The sequence below is a fragment of the Rhinoraja longicauda genome, chromosome 31, assembly GCF_053455715.1.
Source record: "Rhinoraja longicauda isolate Sanriku21f chromosome 31, sRhiLon1.1, whole genome shotgun sequence".
Classification (NCBI taxonomy): Eukaryota; Metazoa; Chordata; class Chondrichthyes; order Rajiformes; family Arhynchobatidae; genus Rhinoraja; species Rhinoraja longicauda.
Genome location: NC_135983.1, coordinates 4,175,229 through 4,186,999, shown reverse-complemented (window position 1 = coordinate 4,186,999; position 11,771 = coordinate 4,175,229). Strand labels below are relative to the sequence as shown.

General features: G+C 48.1%; 1 protein-coding gene across 3 annotated transcripts in view; it reads left to right on the top strand.

The window, feature by feature from the left end:
- The window catches only part of ralgps1 (Ral GEF with PH domain and SH3 binding motif 1), a 714,125-nt gene that overhangs the window by 125,819 nt on the left and 576,535 nt on the right, over positions 1-11,771 (top strand). For 2 of the 3 annotated variants that reach the window (XM_078426450.1, XM_078426448.1), the window contains exon 2: positions 2,907-3,014. The exons of the other annotated variant lie outside the window; for it this stretch is intronic. The gene's annotated coding sequence lies outside the window, so the exon portion shown is untranslated. The remainder of the gene's footprint in view (positions 1-2,906; positions 3,015-11,771) is intronic. 3 annotated transcript variants of the gene reach the window in all.

Here is an 11,771-nt window from a genome sequence, read left to right as displayed (position 1 = left end):
ATGAATAGGGGAGGGATATGGGTCAAAGGTGGGACTAGCGTAGATGGGGTATCTTGGTCAGCATGGACTGTTGGGCCGAAGGGCCTGTTTCCGTGCGGAATGAATCTATGACTCTACTTTATTGTTGCATGCATGTAGGTAGAGTGAAATTCCGGTTTTGCATACATTTCAGTAAGAATCTTACTGAAGATTTATAGGCATAATCATACCTGAGTGTAAGAATTGTAGATTACACTGAGGTCATACACAAGAGTTGCTGCAACCTTCAGTGTACCAGAGAAAACAAGTCAAGTCTGTCCAACCTCTCCCTGTAGCTAATACCCGCTAATCCAGCCAGTGGCTTTGTGCCACTTAGCTTGCATCGGCAGTGAAGTATGGGTTTGCTCGATATCTGTTCAGCAACACAACTTAGATGGTTAGTTTAGTTTAGTTCAGAGGTACAGCGCGGAAACAGGCCCTTCGGCCCACCGGGTCCACACCAACTGGCGATCAACGCACACTAACACTATCCCACACACACTAAGAACAATTTACAATCATACCAAGCCAATTAACCTACAAACCTGTACGTCTTTGGAGTGTGGGAGGAAACCGAAGATCTCGGAGAAAACCCACGCAGGTCACGGGGAGAACGTACAAACTCCGTACAGACAGCACCCGTAGTCGGGATCGAACCCGGGTCTCTGGCGCTGCATTCGCTGTAAGGCAGCAACTCTACCGCTGCGCCACCGTGCTACCCTATGTGTGTGTGAAACTAGGAAATTGTAGGGTGGGAAGAGGTGTAGTCGAGATAGTTGTGGGAGTCAGTGGGTTTATGTCAGTCAATAGTCTATCTCCTGTGATGGAGGCGGTGAGATCAAGAAAGTGAAGGGAGATGTCGGAGATGGTCCAAGTGAATTCGAGTGCAGGATGGAAATTGGTGGTGAAGTTAATGAAGTCCATGAGTTCTGCATGGGTGCAGGAGGTAGCGCCGATGCGGTCATCAATGTAGCGGAGGTAGAGTTCGGGGATAGGGCCAGTGTATGCCTGGGATTGTTCAATCTACCCCACAAAGAGGCAGGCATAGCTGGGGCCCATGCGGGTGCCCATAGCTACGCCTTGGACTTGGAGGAAGTAGGAGGAAGGAGAAGTTGTTGAGGGGAGTTGTTGGTGCCAATTTGTACACGTCGCTGGGATAACTCTCACTTTTAACAATCGTTTTCTCAATTTGTCTGAGCTCAGGATTTTTCCACACTTAAATAAAATCAACCCTCAGCCTCCTGGCCTCAAAGATATAAAGCCCTGGCCTGCCCATCCAGCTCAAGCCCTTGAGTCCTGGCACCATCCTCGTATATCTTCTCTGCATGCTGTGTAGTCCTGCAGTTTACACCCTCACCCTGACACCTCACTGTGATGAGGGAGCCTCCTCTCATCATTCCTTTGGACAAACAAATTCCAGACTCCCATCTAAATCCTTCCAATAACTAACCTGGGTTCATGTTCCCCGGCTAAAGACCTCTCCCTGCCACGCGAAACAGTTATTTTATGGTTGCCCAGTCTAGCTCTCTTATTATTTTGCACGTCTCAATTAAATATTCTCTCTATGTCCATTGCTGAGCAGAAAAAAAGCCAAACCTTGTCTAGCCAGTTTTTCCTCATAGCTATAATTCCCCAGTTCCAGCAACATCCTCACGAGATGGACACAGAGTGCTGGAACAATCCAGCGGGACAGGCCGCATCTTTGGAGGGAATTGGTAGGTGACGTTTCGGGTGGGGACCCTTCGTCAGAGATCCATGCTCCGGAGATGCTGCCTGACCAGCAGTGTCACTACAGCATAGATCAGCATCTGCAGCTCCTTTTTGGTTACATCCTCATGAGCTCTCCTCCTGAACTGGCAGTTCCACTGAATAGATTATCAGATTTTGCTCCGATAAATCTTGTTGCAAATGGAAAGGGTGCTTGGCATTAAAAAAATGTTTGGTCATAAAAACTGCTCGTTATTCAGGCCTTATATAACTGTGCTACTATTGGGAAGGGCACAGGCACAAACTCTACCAAACTCAAGGGTAGGCTGTCTCAAAGCTCTCGACCCACTACCCCACCCCCCCCCCGATCCCCTTTTTAATTTTAAATGATCGGTAACTAATTGATAAACGATTTGATAAACCCTATGTGGGTTCTCACTTAGGTTAATACAAGTCCTCCCAACAGTGCTCTTGAGTGTTGAAAGTAGGCCTTGGAGTCACACAGCGTGGGAACAGGCCCAATTTGCCCACACCGACCAACATGCCCTATCTACACTAGTCCCACCTGCCTGTGTTTGGCCCATATCCTGCTAAGCCTGTCCTGTCCATGCTATTTATCCATACCGGTCTAAATGTTTCTTTAACGTGTGATTGTACCTGCCTGAACTACCTCTTCCGGCAGCTCGTTCCAGACACCCACTACCCTCTTTGTGGAAAAGGTTGCCCCTCAGGTTTTCTGTTAAACCTTTCCTCTCTCACCTTAAACCTCTGCCCTCTCGATTCCCCAACACTCTGGGTGAAAGACTGTGCATTTTACCCGATCTATTCCTCTCCTGACCTTGCACACCTTTCCTGATGAGATCACCCCTCGTCCTCCTGCGCTCCAAGGACCAGAACCCTATCCCAGCTCAACCTCTTCCTCCCATAGCTCAGGCCCTTGAGTCCCGGCAACACCCTCCTAGGTGAGGGTTAGATGGCAAGGCAGCCTTGAAATGAAAGTGGATTAACTCTCCGCCAGGCTGCTGTGATGTCACCATTACAGAATAATGCAGCCCTGTGATTCACAGGGAAATCTTTCACCATTCCAAAGGCAAATTGGAAGCAAAATGAAGGCATCTGCATGGAAGACTGAATGGTGGACTGGTTGTGAGGCTGTAACACTGGCTCCTGTTCCATTTCAGGTCTGTCAACAGCGTCCGGCTTTTGATTAATCCCCAGCCCTGACCGTTCCCTGCCAAGGTACCAGTCTCTCGAAGCATGCGCATGTAAGAGCCGAACAAAAGATATGGGTGAGTGCAAACGTGCTAATTCATGAAGTAGGCCTGTAATTTACTAGGCCTGTGTATGGACGTGGGGCCACAAGGAACTGCAGATGCTGGCTTCCAAGAAAAAAAAGGCACAAAGTGCTGGAGTAACTCAGCTGGCCAGGCGGCATCTCTGGACGACGTGGACCGGTGACATTTTGATTTGGGGTTCTGCAGAACGGTCCCTTAAGGTCACAAGTAGTCGGAGCAGAAATAGGCCCATCGAGTCCACGCCATTTAATGGTGGCTGATCCATCTTTCCCTCTCAACTCTCTCTTCTCCTCCCTTCTCCCCTGAGACTCGCACTAATCAAGTACCCGACCCGAAACATCATCTATCCATGTCCCCCAGAGTCTGGAGAAGGGTCTCGACCCGAAACGTCACCCATCCTTTATCTCCAGAGATGCTGCCTGACCCGCTGAGTTACTTTGTGTGTTTTTATAATATATGTGGACGGTGATGTAGCATTGGAAACATGGATGATGGACACAAAAGAAGAAGATGATATGTGGATTTCTTGTTGGTCTTGTTTGAAGCTGGGAACGTTTATTTTTGCTGCATCACAGGTTCTGCATGGACAGATGCTTCTATGTATTTTGGTTTACCTGTTCTGCACCAGCTGGTTTTCTCCCTGCCACCATCCAGCTCCTCCGAGTCCCTCGTGCTACCTCTCCCTACGCTAGCAATCTCCCCACGTAATGGTGACCTGGGTTGGGCGAGGTTGGGTCATGGCTTCAAGTGTGGGATCTAGATCTTCTGTCCATTGCAGCAGGCTGGTTGCTTGCCACCATTTTACAGGCACATTAGTTTAGACACACAATAGACAATAGACAATAGGTGCAGGAGGAGGCCATTCGGCCCTTCGAGCCAGCACCGCCATTCACCGTGATCATGGCTGATCATTCTCAATCAGTACCCCATTCCTGCCTTCTCCCCATACCCCCTGACTCCGCTATCATTAAGAGCTCTATCTAGCTCTCTCTTGAATGCATTCAGAGAATTGGCCTCCACTGCCTTCTGAGGCAGAGAATTTCACAGATTTACAACTCTTTGACTGAAAATGTTTTTCCTCGTCTCCGTTCTAAATGGCCTACCCCTTATTCTTAAATTGTGGCCCCTGGTTCGGGACTCCCCCAACATTGGGAACATGTTTCCTGCCTCTAGTGTGTCCAATCCCTTAATAATCTTATATGTTTCAATAAGATCCCTTCTCATCCTTCTAAATTCCAGTGTATACAAGCCCAGTCGCTGCAGTCTTTCAACATACAACATATAACAGAGGGGACGAAGCTGCCACTGAGTCTGGTGGTGCGTGCTTTCAAGCTTCTGTACCTTCTGTCGTACGGATGGGAGTGGGAATGACAATGACCAGGGTGGGACAAGTCTTTGATTATATTGGTCGTGGAGGCACATTCACCACATAAACAGCGATGGGTGAAAAAGGCAGCTCCCTACCAACTTTGTGTGGACAGATGGTGAAGTACAATAGATGTAGGTCTTGTGAAAATGCATTGTGTGTGGGTGTAATCACTGAGGGATTGTGGCAGAATATTGTTAAATAACTAGCGACGTAAGATCCCAATTCTCTAATTCTGGCTTCAGTTCTATTTGTTGGGAATAACATTTTTGTTTTGATGCCTTGTAACGTTACCAGAGCTCAAAAGGCTGTCTTTTAGTTTTAGTTTTGAGGTACAGCGTGGACACAGGCCCTTCGGCCCACCGAGTCCACGCCGACCTGCACACAAGCACTACCCTGCACACATTAGGGACAATTTACGATTATACCAAGCCGATTTGGAGTGTGGGAAGAAACCGGAGCTCCCAGAGAAAACCCACGCAGGTCACGGGGAGAGCGTACAAACTCCGTGCAGACAGCACCCATAGTCAGGATGAAACCCGGGTCTCTGGTGCTGTGAGGCAGCAACTCTACCGCTGCGCCACCGTGCCGCCCTTTTGAAGTCACTGCCCTTTTGAAGTCATCTAAATTACACCCCAACCAGGCCCAAAGTGCCTCAAGTAGCTCATGAAAGGTATAGGTCGGGTAAACGGACAGTGTTTTGCCCAGAGTACGGGAATCAAGAATTAGATGCCAGAGGTTTAAGGAGAAGAGGGATAGATTTAATAGGAACCTTATTAAACTTTTTTTACACAAAAGGTGGTGGGTGTATGGAACAAACTGCTGGAGGAGGTGGTTGAGGCAGGTACTATCGCAACGTTTGATAAACATACAGACAGGTACATGGATAGGGAAGGTTTAGAGGGATATGAGCCAAACGCAGGCAGATGGGACTAGTGTAAATGGGGCATGTTGGTTGGTGTGGGCAAGCTAGGCCGATGGGCCTGTTTCCATGCTGTGAGTCTATGACTCTAGGTGAGGCAGTTTTGATTCCACACTTCAACGCTCAGTCCCTTAGTCTGTGGGGCTTATGCTGAGTCTGTGTCTCCACCCTTTAATGATGGATTGCTCCTGTTTGGAACAGATGGCAAAGCATGGACACTTCCACCTCAGCATCTTCATGGTGGTCCTGCAGGTGCACTCTGAGTGTTCACACCACTTGCCGCATTATGGACTCGAGTCACAACAACCCCTGGTCTTGTGTCTGGTGTTTCCTGCGGTTCTTGAGCTGATAACATACATATGTTTGTCCAGCCGAGTGAATTCTAACCCTAGCCCCTTCTGCTTTGGATAATTTGATCTCCTTTTACTCCTTCCTGACCAAATGTTCCCGATAACCCATTTCTAACCCATTTCTCTAACCAGTGCATTAGCTAGTCCAAATCTCATTTTTGATCAATGCAGACGCAAGGAACTACAGATTCCAATCTATAAAAAAGGACACAAAATGCTGGGGTAAATCAGCAGGTCAGGCCGCATCACTGGAGAACATGGGCAGCAGTTTGTGTCTAAACGAGTTGGATCGTGTAGTCATGTACAAAACTTACTTACAAAAAGAATGCAACAAAAGAGATTGTTCTTTGGAGAGTTTAATAATAATAATAATAATAATAATACATTACATTTATATAGCGCTTTTCATATACTCAAAGACGCTTTACAGGGATTTAGAGAACATAGGGAAGTGAATAAATAGATAAATAAGTAAACGAACAGAGAAAGGAGACAGAGGGTGGGATGACCTTCAGTGGTTGAAGGCAGTGCTGAACAGGTGAGACTTCAGTGATGTTTTGAATGTGGTGAATGTGGAGGAGTCTCTGACGGTTTGGGGTAGTGAGTTCCATAGGGTGGGAGCAGCGATGGAGAAAGCCCTGTCCCCCCAGGATCTGAGTTTGGTCCGGATGAGGGGGGATAGGAGATTGGCAGCAGCAGAGCGGAGGGTGCAGGTGGGAGTGTGCTTCACAAAAAAGGTTCATGCTGTAACATCTGGCTTCAGTGATTTGTTCCAAATGGAATCAAATTTCTGACTGGATTGTTCACACCTCTGCTTGTGGGTTAGGGATGTTAACAAAGGTTATCACACAACACCATCAGCAACATACTCAGTCCCTTGAAGCCATCAGGCAATTCAAGGCGAGTGTCAAGGGCACTAGACACATCAGGTTAGCACTCCAGGTTAACACCGTGGGAGTTCAGCGCTATTTCAGATGTCGTCCTTCAGTTGAGGTGTTGAGCAGGGGTCTGTTCTGGGAGCTGGTTGAGAAATATCTCGTGCCTGTATTTTGAGGAGGTGTAGAGTTGTCTCCAAGTTTCACTGGGGAGCCACCCTCCCGAGGTTCTGCTCTGGACCTTAGGCGTGAGAGATACAGCGAGGAAATGGGCCTCTCAGCCCACTGAGTCCACGCCGACCCCATGTGATCATCCCACAGAGTCCGCGCCGACCAGCGATCCCCGCACACTAACACTATCCTACACACACTAGGGACAATTTTTACATTTACCCAGTCAATTAACCTACAAACCTGTACGTCTTTGGAGTGTGGGAGGAAACTGAAGATCTTGGAGAAAACCCACGCAGGTCACGGGGAGAACGTACAAACTCCGTACAGACGGCGCCCGTACTCAGGATCGAACCTGAGTCTCCGGCGCTGCATTCGCTCTAAGGCAGCAACTCTACCGCGGCGCCAACGTGCCGCCCACTAGGTCGATCCTACACACTAGGGACCATTTATAATTTACAGAAGCCATTTAACCCACAAAACCTCCACGTCTTTGGAGTGTGGGAGGAAACCGGAGCACCCGGAGAAAACCCACGCAGGTCACGGGGAGAACGTGCATACTCCACACAGACAGCAACCGTAGTCATGAGCGATCACGCTGTGCCACTGTGCTGCCCCTGTTCCCAGAACACATTCGGACATGGACATCAAGTGCTGCTGGAAGACCATCAACCCTGTGGTCTGCCCGACACGTGTTCGCCTCCCAGCAGCGCCAGATGTCCGTCAGGGAATGTTGTTGACCGCCGGTCCATGTCAGTCAAGAAACACTGGCACCTGTGCACTGACTTCCATTCGGTACGGGGCTAGGACTGTGAAGGCGAGTCTCCACACAGGGGTACAGGACCCTTGTCACCTTGCATTTGTCTTCGTTTGGAGGGTTACTCGAGGGTGATGTGGGACCAGGTACAAAACGCTCTCTGGCCCCGTTCGAATTGGGGGCGTTTTATGAACTTAAGAGGCTGTAAATGGCATCTTACTCTGAGCTCAGGTTTCCAAGGGCTCTCAAAGGTTAATGACTGGAAGCAGAGGTCTCCACACATGTTTTAAACATCATGCAAAAAGCACTGTATGGACTACGATATTTTGACCTGTGCTCTTACTAGTCTAACGAAGGCTCTTACCGAGCTTTGTTTTCCCGTGCAAAATAAAATAACCCCCGTGTTTTTTTTTCTATATTTAGTCGTTACAGTTGAGCCTCAACCTTTAGTTTTAACCTTTTAGTTTAGTTTCACTAACTTCAAGTAACCCTTGCTTTCCCTCTCTCTCTCTGTCTCTCCCCCACCCACTCTTGTTCTCTGACTTGTTTCACTGACCTGATTAATTTTACTGATTGTATGCCTCTTTGCCACCTTCCCATCAGCCAGCAATGAACCACTCTACATTTCCTTATTCACAAAATGCTGGAGTAACTCAGCAGGTCAGGCAGCATCTCAGGAGAGAAGGAATGGGTGACGTTTCGGGTCGAGACCCTGGTTCAGTCTGAAGAAAGGTCTCGACCCGAAACGTCACCCATTCCTTCTCTCCTGAGATGCTGCCGGACCTGCTGAGTTACTCCAGCATTTTCTGAATAAATACCTTCGATTTGGACCAGCATCTGCAGTTATTTTCCTACATTTCCTTATCACCGTCTGCTTTGTTCTGACATTTTCACACCTTACCCAACCATATCTCTCGGTTCCCTTTCCCCTGACTCTCAGTCTGAAGAAGGCTCTTGACCCGAAATGTCACCCATTCCTTCTCTCCAGAGATGCTGCCTGTCCCGCTGAGTTACTCCAGCTTTTTGTGTTTATCATATCATATATCATATATATACAGCCGGAAACAGGCCTTTTCGGCCCTCCAAGTCCGTGCCGCCCAGTGATCCCCGTACATTAACACTATCCTACACCCACTAGGGACAATTTTTACATTTACATTTACCCAGCCAATTAACCTACATACCTGTACGTCTTTGGAGTGTGGGAGGAAACCGAAGATCTCGGAGAAAACCCACGCAGGTCACGGGGAGAACGTACAAACTCCTTACAGTGCAGCACCCGTAGTCAGGATCGAACCTGAGTCTCCGGCGCTGCATTCGCTGTAAAGCAGCAACTCTACCGCTGCGCTACCGTGCCGCCATCTTTAGCTTGGTTTAGATTATTTTATTGTCACGTGTACCGAGGCTTTGTTGTGTGCTACAAGTCAGCGGAATGACAATACGTTATTACAGTCGAGCCGTCCGGAATGTATAGAAGAGTAGAGCGATTGTAATGTGTTGGTGCACGCAAGGCATCGCCTGGCTTGGATCCTCCTGCAATCTTGCCTCAAAGTTGTGAGTTCAAGCCACGTCAGAGACGTGAACACGCCACTCTCAACCAACACCCCTCTGTGGCACTGCTGGAAGTGAGACATTGTACCAATGCTAAGGAAGGATGCAAGGAGAGTTGTCACGGTCGATCCGAACAACTCCATAACAGAGCTGAGAACTATATTCGGCACTCTGTATCTTCCCCTTTGCTCTCTTGCTCTATGGTACTTGGGTCTGATTTGATTTAGATTTAGATTTAGATTTAGAGATACAGCGCAGAAACAGGCCCTTCTGCCCACCGGGTCCACGCCGCCCAGCGATCCCCGCACACCAACACTATCCCACACCCACTAGGGACAGTTTTTTTAACATTTTGCCCAGCCAATTAACCTACATACCTGTACGTCTTTGGAGTGTGGTAGGAAACGGAAGATCTCGGAGAAAACCCACGCAGGTCACGGGGAGAACGTACAAACTCCGTACAGACAGCACCCGTAGTCAGGATCGAACCTGAGTCTCCGGCGCTGCATTCGCTGTAAGGCAGCAACTCTACCGCTGCGCCACCGTGCCGATTTGATTGTATCTATGTATGGTATTATTTGATCTGTTTGGATAGCATGCAGGACAAAGCTTTTCACTGCACGTTGGTGTACGTGTCAAGAATAAACCTAAACCTAAAAGGCCTCTGGAATGACCCAGCAAGTCAATCAGCTGGGCTATTTGTGTGGTTTTTTGTAAACCAGCATCTGCAGTTCCTTGTGTCCCCATTGTAGTCAGCGTGTTGGCTTTGAGAGTTCTGTTCTACCAGTTCTTATCACTGTGATTAATCTCCCACTCAGCTTTCCATAAGAAATAGGAGCAGAATTAGGCCACTCTGCCCATCGATTCTACTCTGCCTCGGCTGATCTTTGACTGTTGACTTTGTTTTTGTTATGTCCGGTGTTATTGTCATGGAGTCAGACTCACACAGCACAGAAATAGACCCTTTGGGCCAACTCATCCATATACCTGATCAAGTGCCTTTTAAATGTTGTTCTTGTATCTGGCTCAACAACCTCCTCTGGCAGCTCGTTCCATACACCCACCACCCTCTGTGTGACAAAAGTTACCCCTCAGCTTCCTAGTAAATCTTGCCCCTCACCATGAATCCCATGCAACCTACCTAAGCTGTGGGTTTTAGTGAGAGTTGATTACCACTAATGTACATGGTTTTGGGGCTAACCGTTGGGTAGCTAGCGAAGGAAATGTTTGGGTGTTTGTGAGTGACGTTGTGCCTTGGCACCTCCATTAAAAAACAAAAATGTCCGTACCAATTACACAACTGATTGGACTGGCACAGCGGGAGAGTTGCTGCCTTACAACGCCAGAGATCTGGGTTCGATCCTGACCACGGGTACTGTCTGTACGGAGTTTGTATGTTCTCCTGTGACCGCGTGGGTTTTCTCCGGGATTTCCGGTTTCTGCCCACATTCCAAAGATGTACAGGTTTACAAGTAAATTGCCGTGTACATTGTTCCTGGTGTGTTGGATCGCTGGTCGGCTTGTGGGCCGAAGGGCCCGTTTCCGCGCTGTCATCTCTAAAGTGTAAAAAGTAAAGTTCGAACCTGACTACAGGTGCTATCATAAGGAGTGTGCATGTTCTCCCTGTTGTTGTAGTCTGTGGCCTATTAGAAAAAACAGGCAGACAACCGAATTCGTTTAACCTCTTTATTCTACTCACCCAGGTGGGAGAGAGTCTAGAAACCGAAGCGTTTAGAAACGCTTAGGAAGCTAGTGTAGTCTCTCTCCCCGAATGCTAACAATTACACATATTTATACCCGAAATACATGTGTCAGTACATTTCCTGTTGCTACCTTATATGGCAAGTTTTACAATGTCCTATAAATCTTTGTCTGTCCGTTGTGTCCATCATGACCTCTTCTTTCTTGGGAACAGAGGGCAGTCCATATGGCAAGTTGTTCTTCTTAACACTTCAAAGGATGGCTAACCATCAAAGCCTTAAAGCCAGTTGCCCATATCAAAGGATACCCTTAGCCATAAACAGGATGTCTTGGCAACATAATCGAGCTGGAGCTTTTACACCTTTTTAACACCCCTGCAATAAAACCCACATGGCTACGCTGAATTTGAGCCCTTACACTGTGACCACATGGGTTTCCTCCGGTTTCCTCCACACTCTAAAGACATATAGGTTTGTAGGTTAACTTGGCTTTGGTAAAATTGTAAATTGTACCTGATGTGTAGGACGGTGGTTGGTGTACAGGGATCGCTGGTAGGTGCGGGCTCTGTGGGCCGAAGGGCCTGTTTCCACGCTGTATCTCTAAATTAAACTAAACTCACTTATAAGATCCTGAGGGGCAACGTTTTCACTCAGAAGGTGATGGGTACATGGAATGAGCTGCCAGTGGAGGTAGTTGAGGCACGTACGAGAATAGCATTTAAAAGGCACTTGGACACATACATGGATAGGAAAGGGTTAGAGGGATATGGGACAAACGTGGGCAAATGGGACACGTTTAGAAGGAGCATCTTGGTCGGAGTGGGCAAGTTGGACTGATGGTCCTGTTTCCCTGCTCTGTGGCTCTGTGACTCAGGCGGTGCAGCGGTAGAGTTGCTACCTTATAGCACCAGAGACCCAGGTTTGAACCTGACTACAGGTGCTGTCTGTATGGAGTTTGTATGTTTGCCCCTTAACCTGCGTGGGCTTTCTTCGGGTGCTCCGGTTTCCTCCCACACTCCAAAGGCGTGCAGGTTTGTAGGCCAATTGGCTTGGTATAAA